Raw genomic sequence first — 12,606 nt, 5'->3', positions numbered from 1 at the left:
ATTTTGACTGTCTAGATATTGAATGTCTACATATAATGCATGTCGACATTTTGGTTGTCTAAAGATTTTACCTGTCGACATTATGGTGTCTATGTTTGAACATGATCACTTTGCATTTAGAATGTGTTGTGATAATGGGTTATCTATATGGAACCTTCTGATTGTCTATATAATCCACAAATACTGTACATCCAACAACTGATTAGGGTTATGAAAATACACAATTATACAATAGTCTGCAGATACTTTCTTTTCTCCCTCAAAGGCATTGAGCATATACACCTGTAAAGCGTGTAAGTGTGGATTAGGGTTACTCTTTTCATCTGGAAATCCAGAAACTCTTTCAACTGAAGGTCTGGTTTGCTTGCTCTTTAGTATCATGTTCTGTTGGTGTGCAGCTAAGGTAGTTGGAAGTTGGTGCACACAATCCTCCAGTGGGTCCATAGAAGTGGTAGGTGAGTGCATTGACCCCACTCATGTATGCTCCGGACTCTAGAAGTAACATTGAGGACTGGGTGGGAGTGAATGTTTGCTGGCAGACAAATTCCATATTGACTGAACCAGGGTAAATTGCTTGTTAGTACAGGATCAATGACTCTTTTCAATGCTTTTTGCCTGGCACACAGGCTGTCAGAGATTGCAGATGCAGAGTGTTCTAGCCACCACTCCCTTGTCCTATTTATATCCCGTCATTCATGATCATTACAGTAGATTCGCTAAGTAAGACAGAGCATCACTTCCACTCTACTGATACAGTAGCCGACTGGCACTTTCTTGCATGCAAGTGTTTGTATACATCTCCTCTGTAATGAGGTGCTGGTGTTCTCACAATAATGCAGACAGAAACTGCAAATTAGGTATTATGGTTGTATTGAAGGTCTCATATTTATTCATAAACTATGTATTACATACTGACATATAAAATATAAACTAAAAAAACTGCAGAATATCCTAAAAAGTAAATTAGAATTATGTCTTAAAAATAGTGGTGTTAATCTACTGAATCCTCTAAAATCATATTATGTGCTGACATTTTCACTGTCTTATTCCATAAAAGCTATGCAGTAGGTAGCCACACAATTTCTAAATCATCTGAAAATGTGATGAAGAGTAATACCGAGAACGATGTAGAAATAGAGTATAGAAATGTAGATGTTATTCTGCAATAAGATGAAGGCAATACTTGTGTATGAGGAGAATGATGATGACTGTGTTGTACTTGAAAAAGATGATGATAATGATAATGATGAAGGTGATGAATGCCTCCAAGTAAGGCAGCCACCAGTGGTCCCACCTCATGCCTACAATAAGTGCATTGTTGTAATACCTGGCCACAAGAACAAAATAAATCACCTCTTGTGGAATTGTTTCTATCCCAATCCAGACAATGTTTGTCAGGCCATATGTAGCCTTTGTGGCACTTCCTTGCTAATACTGTAAATCATTTGCAACATAATCATGTAAATGATTCATCCCAAAATGTGACAACACATGCAATAAGCTCTCCTGTAACAGCTACCAGCAGCATGGTTAAATTCCTCATGCAATCTTCACTGCCAAAACCCACATCATTGGCCTCCTCAAAACCGCATTAAGTAGTCCTAATAATTAGACCATATGCAATCTAATTCCTGTAATGCAATCCATAATTTGCAAGAAGAATATCTGGGGCATAGGACCGCTCCTGTTAATGGTAGATTATCATATAAGTAAGGGAACTGGATTACTTCTAGTTTCCATCAATTGTCTTTCAAAGGGGAAGCAAGTATGACAGCCATCATCCTGTAGCAAAATGGTTCACCAAAGTCATAACAGCCATGTTGACACTTTATCTGCATCAAATCTGCAAAAACCAGAACAGGTTTCATCTGATTAGTAGAGGTCATGTGCCCATATTTAAATATCATCTCTTGAACAGCAACCCCACAGCTATTCAGGGAGCTCAAATCTATAGTCATTACTTCCTTTGAAAAGAACCCTCTATCCACCTAACTACAGATATGTGGACAAGTGGCACTAGTCAAACAGACTACATCAACGTGACAGCCCACTGGATCGGTGTATCGCTCTCAGCAGTAGCATTGGCAATAGAATCAGCAGCAGCAGCCTCATTCTGTCAGCACAGCAGTATTAGCACACAACACCAGCTCATTGAAAGACAAGCTACTTTATGTATTGCTGCCTTCAGTAAATTTGATGCATAAACTTCACAAAGGTATATTCAAATGGCTCACCCACTAAAACTCTCTTCTGGACTTTTCATATCTGATAATGGAGCCAACACTGTCCATGCAATTTGAATGGACAATTGTAAACACATTCCATGTTTGCTCACACAATAAACTTGATATTTCCGAAAAACCTCAAAAAGAGAGGTCTGTGCATGAGTTGTTCTCCGTCAGGGCCACCATCAGGGGAGGACTGCTGGGCCCAGGGTGAGCAGGGGGCCTGGGTGGCAGTGGTGTAGATATGCACCGGCAGCTGGGGAGAAACAGCGCCACCTGCAGGATTTAAAATTTGCCGTAGCCACAAGCCATTCACAGCTTGCAGACCAGCAGCCAATCAGGAGCAGCCAATGCGGCCACTCCTGATTGGCAGCCATTCCGTGAGCTGTGTTAGGCGCGAGGCCAGTGCCATAGTTAAAATACCACTGACAGTGCTGTTTCTCCACAACTGCTGGTGCACATCTACACAGATGGCACCTGGGCACCTGCGCTCTCTTTGGGCCTGCTGAAGATACAAAGTAGGTACATAGTCCCTACCCTGTCCCTCCACCTAGTGCAGTTAGCCTTCTCTGTCCCCCCCTTGACTCCAACCAGCCTCCTTTGCCTTTTGCCTCCCTCTACTCCAGGCCACCTTCCCTGCCCTGGGCCCTACCCTAATCCAGACAGCTGTCCCTGCCCTGTGCCCCCCTAATCCAGCCAGCATTCCCTGCCCTGTTCCTCCCTAGTCCAGTTAGCCTTCCCTGTCCTGTCCCCCCCTCCCCATTCTAGTCTTCCCTGCCCTGCCTGCCTAGACCAGCCAGCCTTCCCTGCCCTGTGCCCCATTAAGGTCCAGCCTTCCTTGCCTTGTGAACCCCATATCCATCCTTCCTAACCCAGCCCAAACTTTGAGAATTTTTAAATTGGTTTACGCACCAATTGATGCCCCCAGTTTAGCTCCACCCACATTATCCACAGTTCCCCCACTTATGCCCCATCCCCTGGGGGGGCTGCCTAAGTTGTCAGTACTGGGTACCACAAACTTTTGTGGCAGCCCTGTTCTCCATGACCTGTAAAATATTGAGGCAATTTTAGCATTCTGCAATGGCCTGTAAAAAACTGCACCATCTGCAAAATAAAAAAATGACCTGCCTTATCTTCAACTATAGCAAGAAAAATGTTTAAAATAATAGTGGCATCTTATCCTTTCACGATTTTCTGGGCCACCTGTACAATTGATATGGATTAGAGTTGTACTTGTCCTAAATTGTAACAGGTGCTATCATATTCATACAAATACATCAAGGAATTTGTAACCTGCTCATCAAATGGATCATTCCATAATTGCACTTTTTTTGATACATGAATTTAAAAGTTTGGTGAAAGTCTACTTTCATTGCAGAATTAGGGGTCTATTAATCAATAAATAATAATTATTAAAAATATGTTTTAAAAATATACTTACACTTAATTAAATAAAGATAAATTGACAATTTTGTAGGCCCAGTTCTTAAAAAAATTGTCAGTTAAGTGGTTAAAAGGAAGAGAGGGAACCATAACCTCTCATTATGAATCTGGATTTAGAAAGTTCCTTTTTGCATCGGTTCTGCCAATTGCAAAGTCAATACCACTTAGTTAAAATAAATGTAAATTTATTTTAAGTTCATCGCAAATGAAGATGAATAATTTTGATGTCGGAGTAGTTTGTAGGAAAACATCAATTCATATAATTCCTATGGAAAAAGAATTGCATAAACCTGTAACATGTTTAATAGGTACAATGCCCACTTCTTCAGACTTGATTATTTCAATATTATTTAACTTGTTATGTCCGGATTATCTCCAATTAAATAAAAAATATTTTGTGGTCAGAGTTCAGTGGTTTGTTCAGTTAGAGTGCAGATCAAATTCCAAATAAGGTTAATTTTGTATGTAACTTTTTATTTTATTATGGGTATTTTTAAACATATTCTAGCAAATGTATGTGTTTCTAAAATGGACATATAATATTATAATTAACATTTGATAATTTAACTGTTTATACTATTAGTTCTTTGCCAGGGGCGTATGTTCCTATTGGCCTGGATGGCGCCGTTGCCACCCGACATCATTAACAAATGATCACTGGTCTCCTGTTTGCTCTGCGCAGTGTGCCGCAAACAGCTGTCATTAGTAAATGATCCCTGGTCTCCTTCTGTCTTCTCTGCTCTTATCAGTGTCCTCCATTGATTGTTAACATGTATCAGGCTTCTTATATGTCCCTTTATATCAGAAACATTTAAAATTAGAGAGACTAATTTTTTTTATTTTCTAATATATCTCTTCTCCCACAATACCCACCACATACCAATCACCACTCACTAATTCCCATATGTCAACCTTGCAGGAAAAGAGTGTAAGCACCACATCAACCACAATGCTATATTTGCAAGATAATTTGCATATATGCAAATTATCTTGCCCACAATGCACCTTGTTTGTTATTGATGCCCTCTTTTCCTGTGTTGTTGACATATAGAAATTAATAAACAGTGCTTGCATGTAGTAAGTGTTATAACTGAAAAAATATATATATTAAAAAAAAAGTACACACACATATTATATATATATATATATATATATATATATAGTCTCCCTATTTCTACAGGCATGTAAGTTGAACTACCCCCAGTGTAAGTACTAATAAATTTATCATTTCCACAGTATGGGGAGTTGACCATGATCTTTATAGATTGTGGATACTCAGTGTTAGGATTAAGATATAATCCTTATGAGCTGTTTTTATTATTGTGTGAGATGGCAATGGACCCATGTGGGCGGTTTTACCAGTGAACTATATGGCAGAGTTAAAAAAGCATATTGCAGTTTACAGTCCAATTTGAATATATGTAAATTATTTTACCCATAATGCATGTTTGTTTTTGATGCTATGTTTTCAAGCTTTTCCTGTGTATTTTGGCATTAGTAAATAGTGGTTTGCAATAGAATAAATTCTGTAAAAGAGAGATATATAGATATATATATATATTATATATTAAAAAGAGAAAAAAAAATATTCTCCCTATTTCTACAGGTGTCTGAATTAAACTACCCCAGTGTGTGTTATTTTATTTTTTCAAGTAGAAGCAATCATTTGAGGGGGGGGCGCCAGTCCCTTAGTTTGCCAGGGGCGCTTGGACCCCAAGATACACCCCTGTTCCTTGCATTCTCTTAATTATTCTCTATCATACCTTATACAACAGTGTTTTTAGCCTTGCTTTCTTAATTATCACATTATATAAGACTAGATCAATACATATGAAGTCTCCCTTTATTTAAATAAAAAATAATTAAATTGCAAAGATGCTATGGGTATTGTTGCATCCATTTATTATATTTTAAGTCACCATCTTAAAATATGCTTTGTGAATTCTCTATTGGAATTACAGCGTTTAAATTATTAAATGTACTTATTTGCATCATTTCCCAATTACAATAAACCCCATCTGGCATCTTATTTACATTTCAAAGTGTGTGTTAATTTTCATAATAAGTAAACGGAAATAACATGAATCTTACAAAACCATCTTGTAGCACCATTTTCAGCTTGAATTCCCAATGTTGGATTACATCCATGGATAGCACGCCCCAGACATTACAGCAGACTTTCACATTATGTTCTGCCATGGTTGGTATAGAGGGTAATGCCGCTTGGAATTGTAAACTCTACTTGTACAATTTTAAAAGCTGAGGAAACACTGGAGACAAGAGAAAAGGAAAATATTGAAAATTAAAATATACAACATAATTATAGAAGTGTGATGAAGGATCGGCAAAGTATTGTTATTCATACTACGCTTCATATTATTAAATAATGATTTAATGGGTGAGAGCATTAGTCTACTTGTGACTTCAATAGTTTCTTAGAACATGTAAATTAACCTGGGAGTATATGCAGATATATTTTATATTTTAAGTATCCCATTTGTTACCAGGTACAATCAGACAACTAGAAATGGCTTCTGATAGTCATCATAATCATACAGTAAGTGCATATTTTGCTCCAGGAGCTAAGCATCTGAAAGAAATACACTTCCTATTATGTGCATATGTGTCTGTGTTCAGGTCTACCTTGGCTGCATTTGCTTGAACACAGCCGTAATGCTGGACTTCCCATTTCATCTCTCTAAGGTGTAAATTTACTAAGATTCGTGTTTGGTCCGAGATTGGCAGAGTTTAAACATGCACACTATCACTGAAACATGAGAGACTTTTGGCTGAAACACTTAAATTTACCAAGAACCATGATTTGCTGAATCGTGTTTTCGATGGTGTATGTGATAGTGTTTCTCCCCAAGTTTCCTGTGTCTGACTGCAGCCAAACACTCCCGAACAAACCCTCCAATAAAAGGGAGGCACGCTGTCCCACTGTAAAAAACAATAGTGTACATCTATCTTTCTCACTATTACCCCTGCACCCACCAGCTAGGGGTGCAGGGAAGAGCCCCATGCTTCAGCCTTGGCCTGGGGTGCTTAGGAGAGGGAAGACCCCTTCATTGGGGGGTGCCCACCTCCCCTGAGATCTCCGGCCTAGGATGACTAGCTTGGTGTGTGAATGCTTTGGCCGGGGTTACCCGGTGAAAGGGTCCACTGACTGTAGCATTACACCCCTGCTTATCTGAGTCTGGTGCTGGTTTTAAAAATATGGGGCCCCCCACACCATTTTCCCCCGTATTTTTAAAACCAGGACTGGCTCAGAGCCCAGTACTGGTTCATAAAATACGGGGGAACTCTACACGTTTTAGCTCCTGTAATTTTAGAACCAGGATTGGCTCAGGAGCCCAGGGCTGGTTATGCTTTGAGGGGAGAAACCCATGTAATCTGTCTGTTTCTGACAATTACACAGCTCAGGAGGCAGTCTATTTAAACTTCTATTTAGGACCGGGTCTGCTAAAATTACGCCCGTGATTATAATCATGATTCTTGATAAATTCCTGATTTTGTATTCCTGGCTATGAAAATTACCTGCGAATATGGCCAAAGGTGTATTTATTTTTATTTGTGTTTTCACCCGTGTTTTGCAGAGTTTCATGATTTCTCACCCGAGTTTGAGTTGAGTAAATTTCCGAGTTCTAAAAAATGGCTAACACACACGTGATTGCAATTTCGACCAGACACTGAGCTTAGTAAATGTACCCCTAAGTGTATGGAATTGTAATCACCAGATGTGAATAAGGGCCTGATTCAGAGGTGCAGTGTACTGTAGCCACGATTGTGTCTATTGCCTCAGTGTGACTGCATCTTTGTACAGAGACCCACCGGCTATGGCTTTAGTCTGGCACTTACAGTAGCTGTTAAGACGTAGCGTGACAGCATCTGTATGTTAATGACGCGGCAGATTACATTAGTATAGAGATGCCCACCGGCTATGGCATTAATCCTATGCTTAGCTGTTAATACGTTCCATTGATCACACCATTGAACATTGCACCAGTCCTGTGAAGGTGCAGATTTTCCAGCTAAGCATGGCCACCAATGTATGTGCAACTGTGGGTGCTGCACAATAACATCATACTGCAGCTCTCGGGTCTCAGTCACTGAGGAGGAGCCGGTAATTTAGTGTCACCCCCTCGGAGGGTGACACCCAGTATGGTCCGCACCCCCCTAGTGATGCCACTTTGTAAAACGTAATGTTTTTATGATACAAAATGTTGATGATACAGAATATATTTTATTTGATCTTACACCTGGCTCTTGCTACTTTACACAGTGGTAGGCTTTTACAGCCAAAGATCTATGGCCACAAATCTATCCAGTACTCATAAAGAGGCCACTTAACTACAGAGCCTGACCCACCCTAAAACAGATTCAACTATGGATGAAACATCAAAATACAGTACCTCTGCAGTAGGTAGGCTGCACATAACTGGGAAAACATTCATTGAATAACAAATATTCATGATATACAATAGAAGATGGCTTAGATAGAATATCACCACCAATCAGACAATTGTATTGCAAAATGGGTCTCACTCACATTTATCACACTCCATAATTGGTCAGTTACAATACTATAATATAGAGGTTCCCAAATGCAGTCATCAAGGCACCCCAACAGTTCAGGTTTTAAAGATATTCATGGAACTAGTACCTCTGTCAATTTGATTAATCACCTGTACTCAATCGTGGATATCTCTAAAACCTGAACTGTTGGGGTGCCTTGAGGACCACGTTTGGGAACCTCTGCTATAATAAAAAGGAAAGAGAGAAAGTCTGTTACTTAATTTATGGAAAGCTATGCATCAGTTCTAACAAGTTCTTCAATTATAGCCTTATTAGTCACTCATTAAGAAGGCAATGCCAAATGCATTTCAAATGCATTGTTTTATTGCTAGAAGTAGATTAAAATCTCATTAGTGGCTAATTAAAGAATACTGCATTGCTTCCAGCAGAGGGGCATGGTGTCTAATAATAGCTTTTTTTAAGTGTAGTAGTTACGCTGATAGAAGATATCAGCAAATGACTGGACACTGGACAGTGGATATTACCAATATACAGTATTGTACTGGTATCAAACTCACCAGTGCTGTTATATACAGTAGATGCACTTCAAAGGATTCATAATGAAGTCTGTTCATCACAATTATATAGAAAGAACTTTATATTCTTGTTTTACTTTTTTTTTTATAATATTAATAAGAATTAAACTTTGGTTTGTTATTTTAAATTAGTAAAATGGCAAAAGTGTAATCTAACAAGTAATATTGTAACTTTCATTCAGCTCGCTTCTGAAATGCTTCATTTTAAATTTTATAAGACAATGTAAAAATAAATTATTCATGAAGTACAAAATTATATTATACAAAATATCAAATTAAAGTTATGTTTGTATAATTTCACATCAATCTATTTATTCCTTATATAATTCAGGTTTATTTTAGACTTGTACTCTGGAAATCTGAGATTTAATCCCTGCCCTTAGGCAATAGGAGCAGGTACTATGGATCGCCTCTTTCCTCTTGCTTATCCATTGTTGGTATTTATTGTGTCACTGTCTACTGTGTTATTGAGGGTCATTATGGCCATATCACTGCAACCCCTGGACATATACAAAATGTGCACTGTAGGTAGCTGGTGCATCATATGGTAGTGTTCCTAGAGTATCTCCAGTCCCTGTGTGGAGTTTGTTTAAACTAAGATTAGTCCTCATGTACTATTTTGTGGTTTATGAATTCTTGTCTTAGTCTACTCTATTTCTGTACTGTATGGTTATATCCTGTTTTCATTGTTAATACGTATAATATTTTCCTGTCATATCATTAACCTTGTTGCAGTATTAAATTAGATGCTTTGTCTGTTTCCTTGATCTGCTGTTTACTAGTTCCCCTTTTGTCAGAATTTTTTTATTATATATTCCAATTCTGATCCCGTTAATATCACTAGTCCTGGTACAGATTGGAGTCAAGTTCCTAAGGAACAAGAGGTGATAAATGTTAAATAAATAAGCTATAACTAGCAATATTTGGCACTTACATTAAACATCCACATGTATGAAAGCAGTTAAAGTAGAGAAAATTACTTTTCTCTATGGTACAGATGTGCCCAGCTAGTTTGTTGCTTCATATAGCCATGAAGCGTGCCATGCATCTCATGCCACACAGTAGCCTGGAGTTGTGCCACACAGAATGTTTCATAGCGGAACATAGCGTAGCACTGGAGAAAAGTCATATCATGTAATACAACTTTTTGTCCACCAGGTGTCACTTTTCCTAAACTGCACAGCGCATGCATCAGATTTCCAATGCATTTTCTGTATCACCACCCAATGATTGACTGACAGAAGCTGAGATTTGGTACACTATAGTACAGCATTTTGGTCATGGAATCAGTGCTGTAGAAGAATGTGTAATAAAGTATTACATAATAACAGTACAGTGTGTTTAAAAGTGTGTCCTGTACTTTAAAAAAATATATATATATTTTTGTCTCATGGGCTCAGACAGGGTCATAGGCACGCACAGCTTTTACTGAGACTTGATGAATGTGTTTACATGTACTGTACTAATATGGTGTGATGCGGTAGTCAAATGTATTGTATGCAACTTTTTATCTTCAAATGAATCAGAATCACATAGCGATACAAACTGATAGCACAAGCAGCTTCTGTTGAGTAAAATGATATGCAGCTTGCCTATGTTTTATGAGCCAGTGTGGGTGTATCTGCACACAAAATGCTACGTTACAGCATCAGTGACTGTAACACTGCTCGCTATTGACATTGTACACATTGCCTGCTTTAATTCACACACGCAAAGAGCAACTGAAGTTCAGTTATTTTAAGGAACTCTACTGAACTCAAAGTATGTTTCTCAACATCCCACCACTTGGCATTTCCGCTATAGAGTAGACATTGTATTGTGCACATTACAGGGGGGAAGTTTTTCATAAAGAGAGATCATGTCAGGTTCAATACTTTTAAAATACACTACTTTGCACTTCCCTCCTCCCTTCCTCTCTGTGTATGGCCACCCACGTTCCTTCACCACCTCCCCCCACCATCACGCATTACTATTAAACTCCACCCGGCCCATTGTATGGCTCACCACTACCCCCACCATCATTCCCTTCTATTCAATGCCGCTGCATGCTGAGCCCACTATTGACATTGTACACTTTAATTCGCACACTTCACATCACATACACGAAGGTGCAGCTCTTAACATCCTAGTGAATCACTCCCAGATTCACAAGGGTGGAAGACTATTCTTCTGTTAAAGAGGCATTAGAGAAGTCTGGGATTTGCACAGGAGCAAGTAATTAAGGAAGATATTTTTGTTAAAGAAGCATTAGAGAAGTCTGGGATTTATATATGATCTGTTATACAACAGGAGCAAGCAATTAACGAGAGATTTTGTTCCTATAATTAAGGATTTCAAGATTCTCAGGAGCTGTCTAATGAATCAACCAGTATTATCTGTCATTAAAAGGGTGTTTTTACACATTTTCAGACAAGCAAGTCAAAGATGCCACAGAACCCCTGATAAGGTCATGATCGACGAAACGCACTGGGTGATTGTCGTCACAATTGACAAAGATTTGTTCAATAATCCTGTTCCTTATAATTGGGATAATTACAGGTTATATGCTAATAAGAAAAGTTTTATGTATTGTTTAATTGTAATAAAGTGGTTTGGATTGATTAAAGTGGTTTGTGTGTCAACTCCCATCTTTCATTGACTCATAATCTATATATTTATATCAATATAGTATTACCAAAGGGTATTAAAATTATGACTATTAAGTGCTCCTCAGGTTATCATTTAATTTATATACATATATATCTATATAGTGATAACTTGGGGTAATTAGCTCGGTAGAGGGTGGTTTGGTGCAGTGTTTTGGTGCTTTAATGACGGTCCACACACAGCTTCTGTGTAAATAAATGGAATAGTGCTTTACTTTTCAGCATGGAAATCAGGAAACAAAAGTGAACAGAAAATAATAAACAGCCTAGCCCCTATTTAGGGCATCTAACTCACTTTTTGACCCCTGACTATAATGGTGCAGCTAGTCTGCCAATAAAGTCTCTGCCAGCTTCTCTGCAGGTCTATGCTGACTCCAGCCTGGCTTGGCTTGGCTGCCACAGCTATATAAAATACAGTCAGTCTTGGTGGCCATCCCTGTCTCCTCCACGTATATGCTCTGGCTTCCCCATCCAGCAGCTGAGCTGCTTTAATGTCACACAGTCTGAGCGGTTTGTGTTTCCCCCTGCCTCCTGAACATCTAGAATCAAGCCTCCTGGCCCCCAATGGCTTCACTGGGCTCTCTGGCTGCCACAGTCCCACTCCAATTGCAGCCTGACTGGTCTGCCTTCTCATCAGCCCACACCTGAGCTCTCTCCACAAGGCAGCACAAAGGTGTGTCACAACTCAATATTTCTACCCTCTGTGAAAGGATCTCTCCAACCCCACACAGAATCTGCTGCTCACCAGCACCATCTCTGGTGATACTGCATCATATCCCCTCCCCAGCTTGAAACCCTTGCGTTCAGTGACATGGAATGAGGCATTTTCATGACGATGTCTCTCTTCACTCTTCTCATGAGGGAAATCCACCACATCCATGGTCATACAGATCTCTGGGGGTCTCATCCTCCAGGTTCCAGAGTTTATCTTACACCTAACTTTTTTTCTTACTTTATGGTACTTCTTCCCAAAGTGACATACTTCATCATCATCTGCCTCAAAATCCAGCAAGTTATTATTCTCAGAATCTTCTGATTCAGACCAAGATCACCTTTTTCTTTGTTTATTTTACATAGAACAAAGGTTTCTCTTGCTTAAACCTCTTATAGGGACACCCATTGGCCAACTTCTGTTTGTCCAATCTTTATCCTTCAGCCTTGAAGCACGATATTGGCTTTTGG

General features: G+C 39.0%; 1 long non-coding RNA gene across 1 annotated transcript in view; it reads right to left on the bottom strand.

Annotated features, from left to right (window-relative positions):
- Window positions 1-940: 940 nt before the first annotated feature.
- Window positions 941-12,606, bottom strand: part of LOC148540354 (uncharacterized) — a 29,080-nt gene continuing 17,414 nt past the window's right edge. The window contains exons 4-5 of the long non-coding RNA XR_015869485.1: window positions 5,760-5,938; window positions 941-1,843 (exon numbers count right to left, since the gene is read on the bottom strand). This is a non-coding gene — a long non-coding RNA (uncharacterized LOC148540354). The remainder of the gene's footprint in view (window positions 1,844-5,759; window positions 5,939-12,606) is intronic.

Source organism: Taudactylus pleione, unplaced genomic scaffold (genome assembly GCF_031769625.1).
Source record: "Taudactylus pleione unplaced genomic scaffold, aTauple2 ptg000019l, whole genome shotgun sequence".
NCBI classification, from domain to species: Eukaryota; Metazoa; Chordata; class Amphibia; order Anura; family Myobatrachidae; genus Taudactylus; species Taudactylus pleione.
The sequence above is the reverse complement of the archived record's forward strand: the minus strand, read 5'-3'. Positions and strand labels throughout refer to the sequence as shown.